Source organism: Octopus bimaculoides, chromosome 2, assembly GCF_046866305.1.
Source record: "Octopus bimaculoides isolate indiv1 chromosome 2, ASM4686630v1, whole genome shotgun sequence".
Classification (NCBI taxonomy): Eukaryota; Metazoa; Mollusca; class Cephalopoda; order Octopoda; family Octopodidae; genus Octopus; species Octopus bimaculoides.
Window position 1 is genome coordinate 111,821,538 of NC_142929.1, and position 26,236 is coordinate 111,847,773.

At 36.1% G+C, this 26,236-nt stretch overlaps 1 long non-coding RNA gene across 1 annotated transcript in view; it reads right to left on the reverse strand.

Moving 5' to 3' along the window:
• Nucleotides 1-2,868: 2,868 nt before the first annotated feature.
• Nucleotides 2,869-26,236, reverse strand: part of LOC149137200 (uncharacterized) — a 30,411-nt gene continuing 7,043 nt past the window's right edge. Inside the window, exon 2 of the long non-coding RNA XR_016240716.1 lies at nt 2,869-8,135. This is a non-coding gene — a long non-coding RNA (uncharacterized LOC149137200). The remainder of the gene's footprint in view (nt 8,136-26,236) is intronic.

The following is a 26,236-nucleotide window of genomic DNA, read 5'->3' on the forward strand; positions in this document are numbered from 1 at the left end:
TATATCCTGTATACCTGTATTCACCACTCACTGCATTTCTCTTCACCTCTCCTTTATTTTCTACTCACCTTTTGCACTCTTCTGAACACCCTGCTCACTCACCCTGTCCAGTCCTCTCTACCACTCAACCTACTTCACCTCCCTGTATTTTAAGGGTACACCCAAACATATCTTCATAACCATCTTCTCTCTCTATCCCTCTCTCCATCTTTCTTTCTTCCGATTGGGGTAACCACATATCTCTTCTACAGTAAGACACTTGTTTTTTTCTTTCAATTATAGTTTAATTTCTCATCACCTGGCACAAAGCCACTTCTCTCAGCCGAGAGGTCTTTGTCTTGCAAGTTACTCAGTGACCTCACTAATGCTAGTGCTACATAAAATGCACCAAGTACACTCCTGTCAAACTGTCCAACCAATGCCAGCATGGAAGAGGGATGTTAATAATGATGATGATGATGATGATGATGATATACACATACACACAGGTGCATGGCCTAGTGTTTATGGTATTGGGCTCAAATAATAAGTTTGTGCATTTGATTTCTAGACTGGGTAGTGTGTTGTGTCCTTGAGCTAGGAAAATCATTTCACTTAGCTCTAGTCTACTTAAGTGAAAGTAGACACCAGTTGACTGCTGGAGGGGGCCCTTTCTCTCTCCATGTATATAAATTATATATGTTGTTGTTGTTGGCACTCCGTCACTAACAACGTCGAGGGTTCCAGTTGATCCGATCAACAGAACAGCCTGCTCGTGAAATTAACGTGCAAGTGGCTGAGCACTCCACAGACACGTGTACCCTTAATGTAGTTCTCGGAGATATTCAGCGTGACACAGTGTGACAAGGCTGTCCCTTTGAATTACAGGCACAACAGAAACAGGAAGTAAGAGTGAGAGAAAGTTGTGGTGGAAGAGTACAGCAGGGTTCGCCACCATCCCGTGCCGGAGCCTCGTGGAGCTTTTAGGTGTTTTTGCTCAATAAACACTCACAACGCCTGGTCTGGGAATCGAAACCGCGATCCTATGACCGCGAGTCCGCTGCCCTAACCACTGGGCCATTGCGCCTCCACAAATTATATATATATATATATATATATATATATATATCTATACCATCATCATCATCATCATTGTTTTCATGTTCACTTTTCCATGCTTGCAAGGGTCAGACAGAATTTGTTGAAGGAGATTTTCTATGGCCTGATGCCTTTCTTGTCAGTAACCCTCACCTGTTTCCAAGCATAGAAATATTTCCCATAGCCAAACATGTCTTTTACAGGAGACTGGAAACAAACAACAGTGCTTGTATGATAGTCATGTTCATTTGCAACCATCACATGATGTCAAGACAAGAGTAAACACACACACACACACATTTATATGATCGACTTTTTCCATCTACTAGATCTATTCACAAGGCTTTAGTTAGCCTGGGGCTATAGTAGAAAATACTTGCTCAAGGTGTCACACGGTGGGATTGATCCTGAAGCCAAATGGCTAGAAAGTTTGCTTCCTTACCATGTAGAGAGGAGATAAGAGTTGTGTCTCTTTGGCTCATTAGGATGGAAATTAACACTGTTTAGTTGTGAGTATTTAATTCAAAGGTGAAAGGCTAAAAATACGCCACACAAAGGTTCAAAATATTCTGCACACCATCAAGTGGAGTACTGTGGAGTGATCCACATCAATCATTAATAGGCGAAGGAGGTGCAAGCTTTGTATAGCTGAAAGAACTCATATTCTTTCTTAATCTAAGAACTCCACCGACCTAGTGAACTTGAGATTGGAAATTTTCTTTAATGCAAGCATTTCGACAAGTTTCTACTATTAAACTGGAGAACACTAGCCTCTCTGGATTAGACACACAGTCTTACAAACTTTCACTTTTCCCCATCAAATTCAGTTTACCAGCCATTATTAGTTCTCATTCTAACAGGGCAAAGAGACACAACTCTTATTATAATCCCTCAGACTTCCCTTTACTCGTTTCTTGCAGAGATCAGCAATGTTTATTTTGAGCTTGAAAGATTGTAGGACAGTACAACAGCACACAATATAAACTTGTCCTTTTACTGCATTATTAGAGCATGAGACTGGTAGTAACTCACATTTGAATCCTGTGTTTACTACATTTGAATCCTCTGTGATATATATATGACTGTTTTCTTCTGTTTTTAATTATTTGAAATATTCCTTTGAGGGAGTTCGTTTTTAACAAAGATGGAATGTTGGTAACAAAAACAAATTCACATTTTAAACTTTTACTATTCCACTTACAAATTGTATTTGTAATGTGCAAGTTTTCAAGGTGATTTCTTTTTCTGAAAACGCCATCTTATCCAGATTGTCACTTAAGCATTTACTCCCAAAAGCAAGTGCACCATTATTGATATAATTACGAATTCATAATTTGGATATAGAAGCTGGAGGTTTTGAAGCAGCTGTCCACAGTCGGCCGCTTTCTCTTTAATTTTCAAACAACAACAGTTGGAAACAAACAACAGTGCTTGTATGATGGTCATGTTCATAGGCCACACAAAGGTTAAAAATATTCTACACACCATCAAGTGGAGTACTGTGGAGTGATCCACATCATACATTCAAAACCTCCAGCTTCTATATCCAAATTATGAATTCGCATTTATATCATCATACATTATGACAACAGGGCAGTTGTCCTCTGTGATGGTACATACTTTTACTTGTCTGTCCCAGACAGCAATAACTGGCATCTTATGTTTACACTTCAGTAAAACTGTTATATTTATAAGAAAATAACTAAAAAAGTTGAAGACCATTATAACAAAATTATGTTGGATGCTTGCACATCATCAATCACATTTCTGCTCACTGATAACGCAATATTCACATTTTAATCTCAACAAAGATTTCTCCTTTTTATTTTTCTTTGAAAATGTTTTAAAATTATAAATATTGTAGTTGGTTTAAATATTATATCTCTAAAAAAAAATCATGATCTTTCTTGATACCTAGAACCTTATATAGTGCCTTCTTGATATTTACTGCCTCTTATGAATTCACAAATCCCCCAGGTTAAGTACCACTGATATAGATTAATATAAAATATTTATAGTGTCAACTGAGGTTAACCTGTATCATACCATGATGGTGCTGCTGTTGTTGTTATTGTTATTTAGTGTAGGTTAACTCTGATTGAGCAGATCTACATTCAAAGACATTCTAGCCTTCTCTTTCAAGATATCTAATATTGTATTATCCAATCTATTCTTTCTTTATTTAAGTCTGTAGTGTGTGATTTAAGTGAGATTTGACAGCTATTTCTAGAAGGTCATGCAACCATGTTGCAGCTTTCACAATGGCTTATTGTTTTATGGGGAGGCAGGGTGGTAACACAGATGGCAGTGAATATGGCATGTGTGTGTGGGAGGAGAAGTCATGTGGTCATTAATTTTCTGATAATCTTCAATGGTGCAAACAAACTATGCCTTCCTTATTAGTCAGATTCTGGTACCAGAAATCTGTATTAGTTGTCAGCTATTCTGATAAATTTTTGTTTACGTCTTCTGCCTGGGAGAATAACATATGGAGTAGCTAGTATCAGTTTGAACCACATACACAATCTAGTAATTATGTATGTATATATGTAGTGTGTGTGTGTGTGTGTGTGGATGTGCTTTTGTGGGGGAGGAAGGGGCAGTGCCTCATAGACCAGTGAGGTTGATGCCATTAACATTTGACTTAAGGCAGATGATTGAAAGAAAAATATCTGTAGGGAAGGAATTTTAGAGAAGACAGAAAGAAGGACTTGACAGAGTGGTTAGTGTGGGAAACTTGAAAGGTTGAACTCAGCATGTATGGTGAGAGGAGGACAGATGAATGAAACATGAGTGCCTGTGTGAAAGTGACACAAACCAGCTCTGAGGAACAAAGGCTATTGTCGTACAGGCAGAAAAAGCAGAGAGGAAATAGCAGATCTGTGGGTGAGCAGTTGGAGTTTGAGAGTGACTTTATACTACTCAGCTGAGTGACCTTTCTGTGGATGCTGTCAAGGATTCCTGTCTGTGTAGCAGCACCCAGCACCCCAGATGTGGGAGCAGTACTCTGTATGGTTCTTTCCTGAGCTTTATAGAGGTTGAGTAGTTGTTAGGAGCTGTAATATTTTCAGGCTCTGAAGAGAAGTGCCATTCTTTGAGATGTACTTTTTGCTATATTGAAATACATTAGCCTGGAGAAATTGTACATGATAATGAGGTATAGCAGTTTGAGTGATTGTGAATGTTGTATGTTAATTTTGTTTAAGGAAGTGAGGTTAAATAATGTTTTCTTGGCATGCATGAGTGTATGTAACTGTATTTGTATATGGACATGTGTTTGTGTGTATGTTAGGGACTTTAAAATAAACAAGTATGTGTGTCTGTGAGTAACCATACGTGTTTATGTGTGTGTGTGTGTTTAAGTATGTATGCAGAATATACATACACATGTATATGGGTATGTGGACAGAAGTTTTAGACTTCATCCCACTGTGTGGCATCTTTTACTAACTCCTTGGGTCAACTCAAGCCTTGTGAGTGAAACTGAGTAAACTGGAAACTGTGCAGAAGCTTTCCTGTGATTGAAAGCTACAGCTATGTTACTGATTCAGCTTGTGGATTATATTGAGAGGGTGCATGCCTGGAATACTCATCCAGTAATATACTAATTCAATAAGTTGGTAATTCAGTTGATCAGACAACTGAATACACATCATTGTGTGTTTATGTGGCCATGTGCATATATAAACAAGTCTGTGTGAATATAAGGTGAAAACGTGCATGAGTTAATGTTAGTGTGTGTGTGTGTGTGTGTGTGTTTGTGTGTGTGTGTGTGTGTTTGTGTGTGTGTGTGTGTGTGTGTATGTGTGTGTGTGTGTTTGCTACTCAATGTATATCAATATGGTGGTGGGTATGTAGGTAGTGTTGAGATAGATACAAAATATATTGCTCATTTTCTGATAACAAATTCCATAGATTATCAGAGATTAGTAAGAAAATATTTTTAGTTTTAATTATGGAAGAAACAAACGTACTTTGCTATCAAAGGAAATGTTGAAACACTTGTTTCTGATGAGAAGGAACATAGTTTATGCTGATAAGTAATGAAAACTTCTATGAGAAAACAGTGCAGTCTATTAAAGTCTATTTAAAGTCTATCTCAAGCCAAGATTCATTTAACTGTCTCATTTGGTCAGTTTCTGAGGTATTTTAAAACCTGTTGTCACAAGACTACTCCTTGAACAAGATGATAGTCTGCCACAGGGTTAATATCCAAGCTATTCTTTTTTAATTGAGTGTACTGAAGCCATTCAAAATGAATTACCTTGCTTGGGGATACAAAAATGCTGTCTGGCCCCAAAATCAAACTCACACCCTTGTAATTGTGTTCCTGACACATTTACCACTAGACTACATAACACCCAAATTATGAATATGCAAGAAAATAGCTAATGGGAAGATTAAATGTGTGACTAAAATGTTGCAATGAACATTATATATATAATTGTTTGACTGTAATGACAGACAATCATAACACTTCTCACTTATTGCAGCTTTCATAGTCAATCATGGTCCTATGTTTGGGTGAGCAGTTTTTGCTATTTGTGGTATTTGAGTCCCTGGATAAAATTGAACTCAGAACTCAAAGTGCCAGAACAAATACTACAAGACATCTTGTCTATTATTCTAACAATTCTACCAATCAGCTACTCTGGAGTAGTACTTTATTTAACAACCACAAAAGGATAAAAAGCAATATTGACTTTGGTGGGATTTGAACTTAGAGCCTAGACAGATGCAACAAACACTGAAAGGCATTTTATCTGATACCTTGATGACTTTTCCAATTATTCACATTAATATTCATGTGTAAAGAATCCTTTGAGCTTGTCCAAGCTTTCAATTTGATAGTTTTGTAGTGGCGCCTAATAGCAGACGCCATTTCCGGAGAGTTTATCCATGCATGCGCAGGGACTAGTTCCGGAGGGAATACAGGAAGAGTCTCATGTGCATGCGTAGTCATCCATATCCAAGCGTTCGCGTGGATTTCACCCTCTTTGCTCGCTGACCTTCGAGGAGCCTAGACGTTGTAGCAGCAGCTCTCCGACAACCCAACACTGGAGCTACACAGATAACCACGCAACTTCATTGACGGCGTCTCAGTAACCAAAGGGCGAAGTGCTGCCGAATTCCCTCCAAGTGCGAGCAGAATTCTATTGTAATAAATATTGTTGTGTTGATAGTTTAGAGCCTGCGTTCCGTTTTCTTCAAGAAATTTAATGTACGGGAGCGGAGTACACCTAATGGTGTATAACCACTTCCCTACAGTTTTCTTCCCTTAAGCTCATAGTATTTGAAGCATCAAGAACCATGAACTATAAGCATTACTGAGTTGAAATGACAAAGGGTCACAAATTTGTTGGGGATGGAGTATATCTGAGTAGATTGACTGAAGTACATTGTTGGTACTTCTTGATTTGGGGTGGGTATCAGTATTAACACTGGTAGGATTTGAACTTGAAACAAAGAGGGAGCAAAAAAAATACTGGCTTCAAACTTTGGTCCAAGGCCAGCAATTTCGGGGGAGGGGTAAGCTGAATTCATTGACCCCAATCTACAACTAGCACTTATTTTATTGACCATGAAAGGCAAAGTTGACCTTGGTGAAATTTGAACTCAGAATGTAAAGACAGACAAAATGCTGCTAAGCAGTTTTTCCGGTGTGCCAATGATGCTGCCAGCTCGTAACCTTAGGGGAAAAGAAATATTGAAAAACATTTAATGTTTTTAACACCAAGCCAAGTCACTTGAAACCAAAACTCAATCAAAATCTATTAATAACATTGAATGACTTGATGCAATTTCAGTCAAAGTCAATATAATATATCAATTTCCCATGTCAAAGTTATTTAATAAAACTCTCTGAACTCTTTATTTTATTGAAGACTAGGAGCAATGTCCATTCTCACCCATGTTTATACGAGAGTGGGCTGAAAAGTTCATAGGCTGACCACGATGCAATGGTTGAACGTGACCAAACGTGTTTTATTTTTTTATATAGTCTCCCCTGCGGTCCATACACTTTTTCCATCAATGTTGCAGCACTTGGATTCCTGTGGTATAGAAGCTCTCATCCTGATCATCAAAAAAGTCCTCAACAACAGATATAATCTCATCATTGGTCTGATACTGTTTCCCAGCCAAGTGTTTTTTCGTGTTGGGAAACAGAAAATAGTCAGATGGTGCCAAATCAGGAGAATATGGAGAGTGATCAACCAGTTCAAAGCCACAGTCATGCACAGCAGCCATTGCAACCACAGACTTGTGTGCAGGAGCATTGTCCTGGTGAAGTAGGATGCCCTTCATCAGTTTTCCAGGCCATTTTGACTTGATTGCCTCAGCAAGTTGGCATAGTATTCTCCATTGATAGAATGGCCTTTCTGAAGGTAGTCAATGAACACAATCCTAGAAGATGGAGGCCATCACTTTTCTGCCGATGACACCACCTTGCCCTTCTTTAGTGGGGGAGAAGACGGGTGTTTCCACTGCATGGATTGCAGTTTGGTTTCTAGCTCAAAGTGGTGGACACAACATTCATTTTGGATGAGAAAATATTGAAGAAAACCAGCTGGATTTGCTTCAAAAAGTGCCAAGTTCACCTGCGACATGACCAGCCTGGTGTGCTTTTGATCAGATGTCAAAAGTCGTGGCACCCACCAAGCGGAAACCTTCAACATGCCAAGTTCGTTATGCAGAATGTTCTCAACTCGTTCATGGGAGATACCTACAGCACTAGCTATCTGATTAACATTTAAACATCTGTCATCCATCACTATGTGGTGAACACGGTCAATGTTTTCTTAGGTGGTGACTGTGAGAGGACTCCAGACCTTGAGTCATCGTCAAGACTCTCCCTACCCCTCTTGAATCCAGCTGCCCACTTTTGCACGGTTGATAAAACTGGAGCATCATCCCCTAATGAATATCCTTGGGGCTAAACACTTTTTCTGCAGATATTTGATAACACCACAGTGCCAAATTTTATCCATTTTCATGAAACGTCTCTAGTACCACTTTTCAATTTTCAATCTTCAATTCTGTATCCAATGTGGGTTTATCTGGAAAGAAAAGAATGCAGTTAGCATCAGTAAAGGTTGAATTTAATGCATGCCAAGTTTAATTACTGTATGACGACTCTTTCTCAGTCAGTCAATGAACTTTTCAGCCTACCCTTTTAGGAAGTATCAGAAAAAGTCATATTTTACAAAACACTTCATTATTTTCAAAATTATTTGAAACGAACTCAGTATATTTCACCATAAATATAGTAACAAAAAGGTTAATGGTCATCAAATATGACACACAAACCACATATTGTTACAAACGCCCGCATGCGAAGCACGTAACGACGACAACAGGCAAAAGGAGGAAGAAATAACACGGACCAAACGTTGCGTAGTGACACTAACTTTTTTCTTAGCAAAACAATACATCATCATCATCAAAATAAAACATTGCATAACAATTCAATAACATGTAACAATAGCGTTTCCAAGCATTTAACATAATCAAAGTTTACAATCAAGAGTTCGTATATCAAGTCAATTTAAAAGTTCTTTTACTTCTTTGTTTTCTTTTCTTTGAACAACATGTCACAACAAAGTTCTCTCTTTTATTTTCCACCGGTTAACATCACAGTTAATGAAATCTCTTTTTCTTTTAAAACATGTAACAACAAAGTTCTCTCTTTAAAGAATATTTAAACAAACCTTCACCGCAAGAATTTCCTTTCCTTCAAAGCTCCCACTACAATCACAAGAACTGACCAACTACAATCTTTTGCCTGCCACAACAGTTCCATCTCTCTGTCCCTCTCTCTCTTAGACTCTATCCATTTCTGCTGACTGGTACCTTCTGACCATAGTCTCTCTCTTTCAGCCTCTGTCTGTCAGTCTCTCTGTTCATCTTGCTCCTCTACTGGCCGCTGGCCTTCACATCAACTGCTGTACATCTTCATCCACTGATTTTGTTTTCGTCAACTGCTTGTCTCCAAATCTCGCTGTCGTATTTATGAGAGATACCATACCCAATAGTGCTACGATACCCCCCTCCACAGCTGGGTCAGTTTAGTACAGTTCCTAACTTGTTTTTCTCAACTTTCGATGACCGGAAAGGGTCAGCAATCATCCTCCTATGCTATAAATAGCTGTGCTTGTTGACAGGACAAAAAAAATACCATTATCCCCAACAACCAGAATACGGTTTCAAACCCAGCTTGGGGAATAGGGTCATAACGTTATTTTGTATTTCGGCGGTCCGTATCAATATTTTAGCACCCACTGTACAGGCAATCCTCTACTTAACAATAGAATGGAACATAATAAAATATATATCACATAAAGTGTATAAATAAAGCAAATCTTTTATGTTTGAAACAAAAAATAGAAGAAAAGCAAATACCTACGAATAAGCATAAAAATTATAATACAACCCATAAAGGAATTGATTTGCTGCTTGATTTGTTAGTCTTTTTTCTTTTTATCACAAGTTGCTTTTCTTCTATTTTTGGTTCCAAACGCGGGAGTAATTTTATTTTCACTCTGTATGGAGAGAGAGAGAGAGAGAGAGAGAGAGAGAGAGAGAGTGAGAGAGAGAGAGAGAGAGAGAGAGAGAGAGAGAGAGTGAGAGAGAGAGAGAGAGAGAGAGAGAGAGAGAGAGAGAGAGAGAGAGAGAGAGAAATGTGGATATAAATTCATACATATATCATTATCATCAACATTTAACATTCATTTTCCATGATGGCATGGGTTATATGTCTTGACAGGAGCCGGCAAGGCCAGAGGCTGCACCAGGTTCCATAGTCTGTTTTGATTTGGTTTCTATGGCTGGATGCCCTTCCTAATGCCAACCACTCTACAGAGTATGCTGGGTGCTTTTTATGTGGCACCATCACCAGTGCTTTTTAAGTGACACCAGCACCAGTGCTTTTTATGTGGCACCTTGATTTTAGGATCTCAATTCAGTTGTGGTGGGTGAGTCTTCTCAAGTACAGCAATGCACCATATGTCTCGGCCCCCTGTCTTCTCCTTCATAAGGTTCAGTGTTCTGAATGCATGTATTATATAAATATATACATTTATATATATGTGTGTGTGTGCATGTATGTATCATCACCATCACCATTAATTGTCCATGTTGGTATGGTTTCTACAACTGGATGACCTACACACACACACCCACCCACACGCACACACACACACATAGACTCACACACACACACTCACACACATGCACACATATACACACACATGCACACCTACATACTCTTTATAGAGTGTACCATGTGGCACTGGCACCAGTGAAACCACCAAGTAAGACCCCCTCAACTGAAGTGGCAGTAATATTGAAGGAGTGGGGCTTTATGCCAAGTAATGAGAGATTAAAGTATAATAAAGGAACAGGAACAGATTTCTTGCTATAGAGGAGATACATGGTTAATCTAGTTGGAAAAGAAAGAAGATGGTGGTGAAGAGGTGCCAGGACATACCTTGAAAGCATAGGAAGTTGAATATAAGAGAAATAATACAGAGGAGGGGCCAGAATGAATGGGAAGGTAAATAAGTTTGTAAGAATGTGAAGCTTTAAGCATGTGTATGTAATTCTGTTTACCCTGTATCAAACATAGAAACTTGTTTGGTTAGATATGAACCATATACATCATAATCACACACACACACACACACACACACACACATGTATGTATGTATATTATCTTTTATTTTTTACTTGTTTCAGTAATTAATCTGTGGCCATACTGGGGCAACACCTCGAAGAATTTTTTTTTAGTGGAATGAATTAATCCCAGTACTAATTTTTTCAAAGCCTGGTACTTATTCTATTGGTTTCTTTTGATGAACTGCTAAGTTACATGGATATAAACACACCAACATCAGTTGTCAAGCGGTGGTAGGGTACATACACAGATACAAAGACATACACACACATATAAACATATATATATTTATATGATGGGCTTCTTTAAGTTTCTGTCTATCAAATCCACTCACAAGGCTATGGTAGAAGACATTTGCCCAAGGTGCTACAAGGTGCTCCCAGAACCATGTGGTTGGGAGACAGACTTCTTATGCCAACAAAAGAACCTCTATGTGGCTGTTTGATTTGCAAGAAATAGTAATGAAATCTCTCTGGCATCACTCCTTACTGTCTTAAAAGAAAACATGTGTATTGGATAATGCAGTCTTATACACCATTTTTTAAGATGTTATGGTTACAGGTTTTCCCAGTTAGGGTTGACCTGGGATTAAAGAACAACAACTACAACACATACATACATACATACATACATACATACAAACATACATACAAATTCACATTTATACAAATCCACATTTATACCAATAATAATTGGAGCACTTAGTTTTGTAAGTAAATGCCTAACTGTCAGTCTGGATAAGCTTGGATTTTCAGAAAAAGAAATCAACCAACTAACTCATACATTACAAATACAATCTGTAAGTGAATCAGTAAAAATATGCTAGACTTTTATCAGATTTAAAATGTGACATTGTCTTCATTATCCACATTCCAATGATGGAGATTTGTATCTTTGTTAGAAACCAGTCCTTTCTTCAGAGGAAGTAAATGATTAAAAACAGAAGAGAAACATACACACATACATATATACATACATACACATGTATGTACAGAAAGAAAGACAGTCACACAGAATGGCTTACTTATATGGTGTATTCAAATGTTGAATTTTGTTGAGTGAATGATAAAGAGAGAACTCAATACAGGTTATAGAATATATGGCTTATTGAAACATTTCTTTTCCTATGACTCATGTTTTATGTCTGACAATCGATGTGGCATGAAACATGAATCAAAAGGAAGTAACTCAATTTAAATAAACAACACACCTATACCCACATATAGTGGGTGTGTCAGTATATGTACTTATGTATGTACACACTCACACATATATAGCCTTGGCCAAAAGTATTAGACCACCCCAATGTTTTGGGGTTCTGCTATCTCAGTGTTAATGAAACTTGTGCACATGGTAGATTATGGTATATTTCACAATATACATTAGTTTTAATATCTGGTTGACCCTCCTTTAGCATTAATTACCACTTTTATATGGTTAGGCATTGAATCAACTAGTTTCTTGCAGGTGATAGGTGCAATTTTACTCCATTCTTCTCTCAACTTTTGGTACAAATGCTCTTTATTTTTAATTGTTGTGTTCCTGATAGCCTCACCAAGAGTTCCCCATAGGTGTTCAATCAGATTTAGATAGGGACTTTGAGCTGGCCAGTCCTTGGGAACAATACCCTGTGTCTCAAACCACTGATGACTATTCTTTGCTGTATGACATGGAGTGCTGTCCTGTTGAAAGATAACACTGTTTTTTGACACCCCTGGATGCAATTTACCAATTGATGGCTCTAAAATATCTGATAACATAGAAACATAGGTAGCTGAATTCATCCTTCCCTGACATAAAAACATTTCTCCAGGTTTTGTGACAGATATGCAGGCCATGGTAGAACCACCCCCATGTTTTATGATTGGTACCAGACATTCAGCCTTTAATGCTTCCCCAACTCTGTGATGCATAAAAGTTGCACCAGATGTACTATGAACCTGAGTAAAAACATGAAATATAATATTAGCTTTATGTTGGATACTTTTTATATATTTTGGGCAACAAACTAGTTACATTAAGTTTATATGTTGATTGAATACACATACTATCTTGCCTCATAGTTACTTTCATCAGACCATATGACTTTCAATCATTGCTCACTGGTCCAATTTGAGTTGTGTTTGGCCCACTGAAGATGTTTTTCCATATTCGCTTCAGAAACCTATGGCTTCTTCTTGGCTTTACAACCTTTCAGACCATACTCTACAAACCTTCTTCTAACAGTTCTGGTTGATATTTGTGAAGTACTTGCATCATTGAAGTCTGCACAGAGCTCCAACGATTTTTTTCTCCTGCTTTTAAGTGACTGATGGATAATGGATCTGTCATCACAAGATGCTGTAACCTTTTTCTACTCGTTCTTTGTATTATCTTCACATCTTTTGTCACTCTGAAGCGCTTGAGAGTCATTTGCAGCGCACATCGAGAACATTTCATCTTCTGAGCAATTTGCCTTCGAGACATTTCATCTTCATGATGAGCTACGATTTGGCCTCACTCACACCCACTCAACTCCCTTGTTTTAGGCATTTTACTGTTTATTAACTGTATCTATAACGTATTTTAGCATAAAGCTCTGAAATAATCAAGGAAACAAGTTAATTTTGGACGCTGGTCTTACTCATAATTGGTTTCTATGTACAGAGTAAAAGCAGTAATTGATGCTAAAGGAGGGTCAACCAGATATTAAAACTAATGTATATTGTGAAATATACCATAATCTACCATGTGCATGAGTTTCATTAACACTGAATAGCAGAACCCCAAAACATTGGGGTAGCCTAATACTTTTGGCCATGGCTGTATATACATATATATAGCTTCAAATATTTTATTTATAGATATTTATTCATTCTTAAGCCACAATAAGATAATCACACACATGCACAAACACACACATTAAAGTCAAAGTATTTGTGTAAAAATAGCCTAAAAATAAACATTTGTTGAGTAAGTACTAATGATATATGATTTGCAACAGGAAAATATTAAAAATTACAAAGAAAGGAAATTTAAAAAAAGAGAAAAATAACAAAGCAAAATATTTAAGATTACTTGTAATAATTCATGTTCTGATATTCATAAGATGATATAATCTTTGTTTTTAACTTTTATCTTACTAAAAATGTTTAAATGAACACTATCTCAAAGATTCTGATTTTATCATGTACAAATCTCCAAGAACAGCAAACAGCTATTTCATAAGTATAACCAGGAACGTGTGACACAATTGAAGGGAAATCAAGGTGTATTTTGTAAGAGAATCAAAAGGGATTTGAAAGAAATTTAGTTGCTATTTCTTCCAAATCAAGTGACCTCATAGAAGCTTGTATGTTGGTTTACAGACATGTGTGTGTGTGTGTGTGTATGTCTGTCTGTGTGTGTGTGTGTGTGTGTGTGTGTGTGTGTGTGTGTATGTATGCATGTTTGTACACATACATACATACATACATATAATTATATACATATTAAGGTACTATTGTTTATTTGGGCATGGACTAAAATTTCATTACTACAGTCATTGTGCTATTCTTCCCAACAAAGCACCCAAATATGCTAGAAAAAAAAATGGATAAATTTGTGTGTTCCACAAGTTGAGGAAAATTAAAATGTTTCTAATATGTACTCTTTGAGAAGAATGAAAAAATCTTTTTCTTCTTCAATGAGTAATCTAGCTGTTATGGAATTGATATTGTCAATTTCAGGTTAACACAAAATTTTTTCATAAAAGTGTTTGATGCAGGGTCTGAAGGAAGTGACACATTAAGGATGATGAAAAACTGAAAGGTGTTTTGAATAGGCATGGATTGGGGGAGGGATTAAACTGTTAGTAAAAACCATTTGAGTATTGGTAGAAGAGATGGGGGACAGAAACAGTGTATGGGTGAGTAGATCTTTGATTATTAACCCAATGATGTTTTTTGGGAGGTTGGGTCTTGCATGTTTATATATTTCTGACTCAGTACATCAGTATGAGTCACTCTTGGTCTTTTTTTATGGTTCAGGACTGGAGTATTTTCTGACCCCAAAGTAGAATCACAGTCTTTGTGAAGTTTTAGTTTGGAGTGGGGTCATCATAAAAAAAATCATCATAGAGAATTTGAAGACTTTACTTATGTACTGTTCATGTTTTTATGGTGCAATATTATTTACTTGATATGTTCCATGATTTGCCTTTGCACTGGTTGTGAGGTTAAGAAGTTTACCTCTCAACCATGTGGTCTTGGATTTAGTCCCACTGCATGGCACCTTGGGCAAGTGTCTTCTACAACAGCCCTGGCTAAACAAAGACTTGCAAGTGGATTCAGTAGATAGAAACTGGCAGAAGTCCATTGTGTGTATAAGTGTGTGTGTGTGTGTTTATAAACAAACATTGAAGTATGGAATGAATTGGTATTTTAGAAATGAAGGAAATCTTAATTGCAGGAGAGTAGCTGTGAAAACAGCTTAGAGGATCAGGCAAAATATCCTTATAGATGGAAAAAAGTGGCCAGCAAGCTGCTCTGTATTGGCTTGCTGGTCACTTTTTCCTGCATATAAGGGTATTTTACTTGATCCTCTAAGCTGTTTTCACATCAGCTTTCCTGCATTCTAGATTTCTTTCATCTCTAATATATATATATATGTATATTATCTGAAATGTATAGTATTAAATATTAATCACGGCTGGTCTTACCAATCAGTTTCAAGTAGAGAATACAATAAAGTGTAAGGTAACAAATTGATTATATAACTTTACGCTCATCAGAGTCAGTCGATATGGAAGGGAATATGGTGACTGCTGTCTATTGCCAGAGGTGGATTAGCGCAACTGGTCAGCAGCTACTGTGAAAAAGGTGGTGGGATGAAAAGGGGCCAGGGGATTAGTTTAGGAGTTATGTCCCTTAGTTGGGTATGCTGTGAAGCTGACAAGAGTTGTCTAGAAGTGGGGAAAGTGTGCATTATTAATGTGGTTCTCCTGTGGGGATGGGGTTTGTGGTATGTGTAGCGGTGTCATATGTATAATTTTTTTTCCGGGGGTGTAGGTATATATAGCTGTGTTTGTTGGTCTGTTTTCTTTCTGTAAAGGATAAAGCCATGGGGGTGGGGTATGTTAACGTGTAGTGTGTAATGTGTGTGTTTGGGGGTCTGTGTATATGTGGGGGTATAATTTGTGTGAAGGGGTATGTGTTGGTGGTGGTGGGAGACAGTTTATTTTGTGGGGTGTCTGCCTTATAGAGGTGTGTGTGTATGTATTGATGGGTGCCTTGGTGTGTGCTTTGGTCAAACTCTTTTTGCTGGGCTCAAGGGCATTGATGGAAGGTTGTTTGCAGAAGGTCGAGGCAGGGGACCTGTGGTTTCACTCATGGTGGGACACACAGGTATGATAGAATATACTTCCTTTCATGTGGGCACAGATTAAACACCTCACTCCTACTATTCAGGTAAAAGAAATGGGGGTGATATTATTCCACAGTTCCACCATTTCATATATTCTACTGTCATTGGATGTTTCCTTTCAGGCACTTATGGCACTAATCAGGCCCTCATTCTACCAATTCTAGTGCACCTCAAGATTTGGTTATATCACCCACGCTTTTCCTTCTGAACAGTACATGATCTTCTTGCTGTCACTCCTATGTAATCATCAGCACTCCTGTGTAGATGATACTAACACTCCACATTTCCTCCCTCTTTTATTCAACTCAGATATAATAACCTAATCTCCTTCAGCATCACCATCATCGAACATCTACTTTTCCTTTCTTGCATGGAAGATGCCAACCTTGTTTTTCATCTTTCCAGGCTTAATAAAATAAATGAAAGTAAACACCAAGTAAGCAAGCAAGCAAAAATCCATCCATCCATCCATATATATATATATATATATATACATTTGATTGATTCACATGACTATACCCCCTGCTACAAAATTTGTGACCAAGTGGTTATTTCCTCCCATATATTATGAAGCCTTTGTGGTGGTGGTGGTTGTTTGGAAAGCTATGTTTGCAAAATGGTCTCAATCATTAGTTGAATCATTGAATTTAATTCACTTTTTCTACTTAAAGTGAATTGATACTTAAGGTGGTTGATAACTCTCACTTGCAGAAGAAAACAAAACCGTCTACAGCAATGAAGCAGTTTGTTATAAAATTACTAATGCAAAAATAAATATATAACTAAATAATAGAAATAATTTTTTAAAAATCAATGTTATGTTATGCAATGGATACTAAAGATATCTTTTTCATATCATATATGTTGTTTAAATGATCAGCCATGAATCTTATTTGAAATATAAAAAAAAGGTTTTATTTACATTGTGAAAGATACTGCTAAATGTAGAATTATGACTCACTTATTATTCTAGTATGATAGGTCACTTCACATTGACCTATTAGCACATCTGTTTATCAGCATACAAACAAAAGTATATCTCAATAAGTAAAATATGTGAAGATATGAGAGAGAGAGAGAGAGAGAGAGAGAGAGAGAGAGAGAGAGGAGAGAGAGAGAGAGAGAGAGAGAGAGAGGATTGTTGTACTAGAGTTTTTCTATATCGTGTTCATTACATCCTTATTCTGAGTTCTAATACCTTTAAAGTTGCCTTTCATGCATTTGTTTAATATCTCATTTTCTTCCTGTATTTATAGGACTACATTAGCAGATGCATCCTTCATTTATCTTAAGAGAGCTGAGCAAGATTTGAGGAAATTTGGATGCTATTTCTAACAGGTTGAGCAACTGTGTTCAGAATCTTTGTGTTTCTGGAGTAATTGTAATATATTCTCGGGTCAGTAACTGGCAGAAACAATAAAGTAACGGTCTAAATATCTTGTTGCTTATAGTGTTGTTCTGTTACATAATGTGTTCAAATTTCATAGAGTCCAACTTTCATCCTCAAAGTTGATAAAATAGATACCAGATACATACTGGGGTGAATTCAGTTGGCTATACTCTCCACTATATATGTATTTATCCATTATGTCTCACATACCCTTTTATTGTTTCAAGCTGCTGAGTCATTGATATCTTGAAGCACGACCATCAAGAAACAAGAAACCCACTGGAGAGCCTTAGCATGGTCATTAGATCTGCTAAAAATAGCAGCTAAATCTCCCCAAAATTACATCTTACCATCTTTAAATAAAGAAATTATACAATACAGTTCTAGATATCCTCTTAAAACTAGATGGTCATGGCTGGAACATTTTGCTTATAGGTTTGCTTGATCGATGTTGACTCAAGGATAAGCAACAACAAATGCATTGCCTTTACAAAAAAGTAAAAAATAAAATTTATATATGTCAAGGATGATATAGTATGACTTAAAATCTGTTTGGTTGTAGACTAGAAAGTCTATTTAGATAAGTCTGTTTCATAGTTTTATAAACATATGGTTTTTAGGTTCAATCCCCACTGCATAGCTAGTTGAGTGTAATTTAGTAGAAGCTTGTTGGAAGAACTATTCTTGTACTTGGTTGGTTGGTTGGTTGATAGACATAATCCATCACCTGGTTTAATATCTCACCTGATCTGTGCATATCTTTAGCAGGAATACACTCTGTTGCAAGCATTCAGGCCAGTCTGTGGTCTGAGAATAATGCCTTTTCCATTAACCAGTGTGGTACCCTGAAAGTGACCATAAGTACTGCCCATCTTCCAATGACTAAGCTATTACAAAAATCACTAGAGGGATTGACAAATTAGATGCTTTATGTTAGCTTTTTATGGTTCTTCAAGCTTTTAAGTTCAAAATCCTAGCTGTGATAATTCTTTTTTTAAACATAGAGTATCTCAGACTACAATATTCAACATGATTTCCCTTCTTTACTTTTTAAAAACAATTCACAAGGGTGTGGTTTGAGGATGAGTTTTGGCTGTTAATTTAGCTCAGTGGTTCTCAACTGGCGTCCACATGGCCCTTGGGAGTCTTTGTAAAATGTTACTGTTAAAATTTATCTGCAATAAATTGCTTAAATTTCTACAATACACAAAATATTCTAACAATTTTCTGATACAATTCGTAATAATAATATTTAATTATAATAATATAAAATAATTTTTTAAGTAATATAAGAATCAAAGGGATCCGTAGGTAAAAAAAATAGTTGAGAAACATTGCTCTTACTGATCGAGTGACTGTGTTGATGCCTCCTCATTGACTCAACTCAATGAAGTAGATTATACAGGGTGTCCACAAAGTCTGGGTACATGGGGATTAATACACACTTTAAGAAATTATTATTTCTTATATTTAATTATTTATGTTATGATTTTATTTACTTCATGTACCCACATGGGGATTAACACACACTTTAAGAAATTATTATTTCTTATATTTAATTGTTTATGATATGATTTTATTTATTCCATGTACCCAGACTTTGTGGACACTCTGTAGATGTTGCACTATATTCCTGGAAGAAACATTTTACACCTTCTACCTAAGATCTTATCAAGAGATTCGAAGTGAATCATTCTTCCAAAGTCTCTATGTGTACATGCCTATATGTGTAATCCAGGTAGATCATTAATTTAAATTTAGTTTAGTACAAGGTCTATACTTAGTCATCTTCAAGACCAGTTTCTGTTTTGTCAACATAACTCCTAATTATATGGAAACAGGAAGTGTATAGTAATTTGAATTGATTTTTAGTATACTAGCATATCTGCTAGTATTACTAATGATAGAAAATGGCACATTAAAACTATGAGAGAAACCATTGGTACATGTCAGCTGTTGAGTAAATATATGTACATACAGAGAAGTGAAGCACTTTGACCATCAGATATAGTTGTAACATTTTAGTTGAAAATATTATCATCCACATAATAAATGAAACATCCACTTTTCCATACTTGCAAGGTTCAGAGATTCTGTTCAGATGGATACTCTTCCGGTCACCAACCCTCATCTGTTCCAAGAAAGGTTATATTTCACCATGCTCAGATATGTTTTCGTTGAATATTGGAAACAAAGGACACTGCTTGCATAACAGTCACACACACACACGTATATTATATATATGTGTATATATGTATATGTATATATTTAATTTCATGTGTGTGTGTGTGCTTTAAAATTTGCAGTCTTTTTATTCAAATACTGGCTACTTGCAGGAAAGTAAAACTTTTTACTACACTTTGCCTGAATTTAGTATCTCATACTGTCACTCACTCCTACTCTGTTGCTTTAGTTTCTCTTTTACCTGTGTGACTGACAGGACATATTACATTTTATTAATGTAAGATTACTGGTACTTACTTCATCAACTCTGGTGGAATTTGAACTTGAGCAATTAAGTGGGGGTAGCCAAATATCACAAAATATTTCATCTAGTGCATCACTAATTATACTCTTCTTTAGTAAATATTGTAATTTACAATGGTTTGATTATTAATTAAAATTGTAATCATATATCTCGAAGAAATGAAGATGACATGACTGTTTGAAATATAGAATGGTTAATTTGAAATGATTAATTAGAATCATGAACAATGTACAATACCTTTTCTGGTAAAATCTGCCACAAATTAACTAAATATTACAGTTTTAATGAAATCAAATTGAACAGGTAAACAAAACAATTTAAAAAAAAACTGGTGTCATTTCAGCCATAATTAGGTTGGCAAAAATATCCTAGACTGCATCTAAAAGGGAGCCGGCTGATTGATAAGGATTCTTTCATCAACACGCTTCAATACTTATGTTACAGCTGTACTGTCTTCTCACTCAGCTTTTACTGATGGTACTATAACAGTCCTTACTCCTCAAAGTTAATTTGTTGCACATCACATCCACCCAAGCCCACCTGTCTTTCTCTTCATTTTTTTCTGCATAGGCATTGATTTGCAGATTTTGAAACCAAATATCAGCAACATCAATCTGAGCAGATTTGGAGGGTCTAAAAATATCAAAAATGCAGCCTCTTCCTCCTGATGCTACAAAATATTAAATTACCATTTTTATAGATGCAGACATGGTGGTTGGGTGGTAAGAAGTTTTCTTCCCAACCACATGGTCTCAGGTTCAGTCCCACTGAGTGGAACCTTGAGCAAGAGTGCTCTACTATAGCTCCAGGTTAATCAAAGCCTTAGGAATGGATTTGAGAGACAGAAACTGAAAGAAGCCTGTCATCTTGTCATGTATATATATATGAAAGAAAAGGATTTTGAGAAGTCAGCCTACAGTCACTGATATCCTGCAGGATTGCTAACAGGGCTTGAACTAGCATTTAGGAATGACTAATGAATCATAGGTTACTACTCTGACTTCCCTTCCTAAATCCAAACCTTAAAAAAAACAAAAGTGAAAATTACACTCCTGTTCCTCTCAACATTAACTGTTTGACATTTCCTTTGCACCCATTTGACCTACAGATGTTCAAATATTTTAAGGTGGCACTAGAAAGTTATGGGCACAAATCTTTCCCTCGTGACTAGACTTATAAAAAAAAAAAGAAGAGACTGGAATTATTCATCATAGATCTAATATATTCATTAACTAGCTGAATTACCTGGCATTGCTTGGGATACTGCTGTTCTTATTGAGATTAGTAAACAATTAATATGCAGATATATTTTTTCTCATAATTATTTCAAGATATCTATATTTTATTAAAAATATATAAAAATTGTAACAATAATAGAATTTAGAACTGAAAATCTGTCAATCTTAAAGCACCTTAGGGTAAACAATATTCATTGGGAAATTTTTTGTTGGTGTCCAAATGAATAAATTGTTGCTGCTAAATGGAACATCTGTAGGTATGAGAGGAAATTTCGGAATAAAGACATTTTCTTCTTTGTGACTACCTGTTATGATTGCTGCCTGTAGGACATGGGGCTTCATGGAAATAACAATTAAGTGAGTTCTATTACACAGATGAGGTAAGTCAAGGTTCTTAAGCAACATAAAGGGAGCATCCAGCTTTAGTGTCAAGTTATGCAGTGGCATCCCAGTAGGATTAAGTGTGTTCAGAAATTCAACAGGGTATTGAACAGCCAGATTGTGATTGACTCTTGTGTGAATTGATAGAAAAGTCATTTCTGATGTATCTGTTAACATTTGAAGAAGTTCATGATTGAGTACATCAACCATTTTATTAGTTGGAGTCAGTATAGCTCTTTCACATAGCCAGGTTACATCAGTGTAATTGACAATTACACATACACTCACATACACATACACATACACTCTCTCATACACTGACACATACACTCACGTACACATACTAAGACAGACACACAAACATACATTTATGTAACGAATGCACAAGCATACACTCACAGACACATACACACTCATATACAAAATGTGTCATGGGGGTGGTATAAAATGTCCTTTACTATCTCATATGTAATGAACATGCAAAGACACACACACTCACAGACACATACACACTTATATATAAAATTTGTGGTGGTGGTATAAAATGTCCTTTACTATGTCATATGTTACAAATGCACAAACACAAATACACTGACAGACACATACACACTCATATACAAAATGTGTCCTCATCGTTGTTGTTGTGGTATAAATGTCCTCTAGTATCTTGTACATAAGGAAGGCACAAACACATATACACACTCACAGATACATACACATACATATACAAAATGTGTCGTCATCATCATTGTTGTGGTATAAAATGTCCTTTACTATCTCATACGTAACAAACGCACAAACACACACACACTGAGAGACATATACACACTCATATACAAAATGTGTTGTCATCGTGATATAAAATGCCCTTTACTATGTCATACACAATGAATGTGCAAATACACACACAGACACACTCATATACAAAATGTGACGTCATCATCATCGTCATAGTGATATAAAATGTCCTTTACTATAGTTGACTATAGAAAGATTATCTCTAGATAATGTTATATTTTAATTCAAATGAAAATAAAAATTACGTGTTGACACTCCCAGAGTCTAATACTATTACCTTGTAAAATTTGATTTGATTTGGTGGAGCCATTTGAAAATGCATAGGGAACAGACAGACAGACAGAGAAACAAAGAGTTTTATATGCAGGGTTGGCCAAAAGTCACCTGACAGTAAATCAAAACCATTTAATTCCAAGATTTATTTATGTTTAACAACTGAATGAATTTAATAAAAGCATCTAAATATGAAACACCATGAAAATTGTTCGAACTGAAGTCTTTCTTCAGTGACACATTTTTCCATTTGAGTCAATACAGATCGTATTTATGGAATTTTGATTTACTGTTGGGTGACTTTTGGCCAACCCTGTATATAGAGATAAACAAGATAGATAGATAGATAGAGGGAGAGAGAGAGAGAGAGAGAGAGAGAGAGAGAGGGAAGGAGGGAGGGCAAATGAGAAGACTGAAAATATCATCCTTTAACTAGAAATGCATGTGTCTGTCATAGTTGTACCAAAGTAGTCACTGTCCCCTATGACAGTTGACTGCATCAGGCCCAGGAAGTGGAAAATGATTCACACATAGGCAAAGCAATGTTTTGTGACTGGTTTATCCAATGTTTCAACAATGAAGAATGTTCCATTATGTTGTGCAGTGTTTCTCAACCATATTTTTTTACCTGTGGATCCCTTTGATTCTTATTTTACCCCGTGGGGTCCCCCATAAACCATTTGATGCTACAAATAAATCCTGTTATCTTTTTATAACTAAATATTATTAAAGTTGTATAAAAGATTGTTGAAATATATTACACAACAAAAAATGGAGAGAGAGAGAGAGAGGGAGAGAGAGAGAGGGAGAGAGAGAGAGAGGGGGGAGAGAGAAGGTAAATGAATAAATGCAGGTGTCATTAACTATGTTGGATTTTTAAGTTATTAGTAATGGAGTCATGGAATGCCTAAGAATATTAGTGTTAACAAGTCTACTTGTTGAAAATAACTGGCCCTGAACTTAACCCAATTTCATGCATGACTACATCTCTCCCCACCCGCCCTCAATCTAGCACTGTCTGACCATGGCTGGCAGTCTCTTCTTTCTATGAGTTTCTTGTCTGTTCTACCTTGTTGTTTAAAACCCATTATTATAATAAAGCAAATCAATGCTTGACTGATTTTCAATCAACAATTTTTGTTACATTAATGTACAGTTGTTCATTGGCTAGATTTTTGCTGATGTCATCACCCCCACCCAACAAGATGTTTTTAATTGATTTACATATTCCAAGCTGTTTCCAAATATTCTAACTGAATAAAAAAAATATTCAGGCTTGATTTGAGGTAGTAACTTAATAAGGCTAACTGAAACTTGAGAATGATCAAATCTGCATGCTCCTTGCTCTGACAGTATTTTGTGAGTGAGAGAGACAGAAAAAGAAAGGAAGAGAGAGAAAGAAAGAGAGAGAGAGAGAGAGAGAGAGAGAGAGAGAGAGAGAGAGAGAGAGAGAGAGAGAAGAGAGAGGAGAAGGAGAACAACTCTGAGTTTACTAGATAGAGCTTGAACTTGGCTGAGAGTTACTGCTTTCTTCTTGGTTTTATAAACCAGTGAAATACAGTGAATGGCTAAAATTTCCCTTGGTTGCATGAAAGTTATTACAGTAGTTTTAGGGTGGTCCTGGTTTGTCTTCTGTTATAATCTCATTCATATCTAGAATGCATCATAGGAATATAAACTGCTCTTGTACATGACTAGTACATTATTCCATTGACTTTGGACGGTGAAGGTAGATGTGACCCTCACTGGATTTGAATGAATGAAGGGTCATAACTAATACTGCAGGGAATTTTGTTTGCTGATCTACTGATTCAGCTAATCTATTTATTTTTGATGTTAAATTGAGGGAAATGCAGAAGTACATTATGTCAGATTTAGAAAACAGTTTTCTGATTTGGTAAAATGAGAGTTTGTTAAATCTGAGGCTTACTAATGGATATTTGCAATCAATTTCCCCTATCTAAAGATCTACTAAATACATAGATGTATGTTTTCTCTTGATCTAGGAACAGTGCTACTTGAATCAATCTCAGAATATTACTGGGACTTATCTATCTCAAAAGAAAGAAAGACAAGACCAATCCACATGAAACATGAACTCAGATAACAGAATAATGATATAAAGCTCTTTTGTGTTACTATTTTTGACAGCTAGCTAGTAAACACTTAAAAATTATCTCTAACTTTTACTAAAATAAAATCACAATTTAAAAGACATTATCTAATGTTATCATATGTTCATTAAGTGTATCTACAAGATAAAACATCCCGTTTTTAGCTTAGTAGATTGAACTTTAAAAAAAAATCTTTGTTACTTATTATGGAATAAAAAAAAAAAAATTATTACTAAATGTAAACACTGATAATATTTGCTGTACTTTTCTCCAATCAGATTAATTCTTATCTGCATAAGTAGTTTATTTTCTGCTTCACAATATTGTTACTATTGTTGTTGTTCCCTGTGAATGGTCACGTTTCACAAAGCCTTGCACAGAAAATATTTCCTCTCTCTAAAAAAATAAAGCTACTTGCTATTCTTTTCACCAATAAAGGGTTTTGAGACATTTGAACATCAAAGGAAAGGACTGCCTTTTGATATTTCTAAAGCAATTCTACATTTTGACAAGTCACCAACATTAGAGAAAATGCTTTGTGATATTTCTTTTGGCTTTTTGCACTCTGAGTTTAAATCCTGCCAAAGGCAACTTTGCCTTTCATCCTTCCAGGGTCAACAAAATAAAGAGTAAAGATACCAAATATGAATGTTTTCAAGTCAACCATACTAACTTCAACCTTGGAAGTGAAGCAGTGGCAGAAAATGAAAGCATTCTAGCAGCAGATACCAAACAAAATACATAATTATATGCATTACTTCCATGTAGTAATTAAGATTAATTAAACTGGCTAATTAGTTACTGTTCTATTGCATATTTTATAAACATGAAATTCTAAAGTTGATTAAACTGACTTAATTACTATTTTATAGCATATTTGGTTTCCAGAGTAACAGTGATCATAGGTCTGAAGCAGGAGCAAATAAAACTGCCTTTTTCTTAGTGCCATCTGTATCACAGGCTAATGATAACAGAGAAGCTGAGGTAAGGTTCTCTTTCAAGGATAGTACCAGCTGGAGTTACAATCAGCAGTCTTGTCATAATGGGGCAGGGGATATGGAAACTGGAGAATAGTGGGAAACTACTAAGAAAGAATAAAGGGGATAACAAAAAGAATATACATACAAGGCAAGAAAGAGACAGGAAGTTCCTAATGATGAGGTGCCTACTCTGTATTCCAAAAGGCAAACCAACCAAACTTAATAGTGATCCTAATGAAAACCAAATTGAATAATATGTTGACTGAGGGGATGGAGGCCAGTGGTTTATCAACCCTAAGCAATCATGTTCAGAAGGTATGGGATGCCTTCATGGTTCAGTTAAGGCTGAAATTGAAGAAGCTAATCAGTTGTGGAGTGTCATGATCCAACCTATATGATGGCTTCTCATTAGCAAACACTGAAAGACATTGTGATACATATT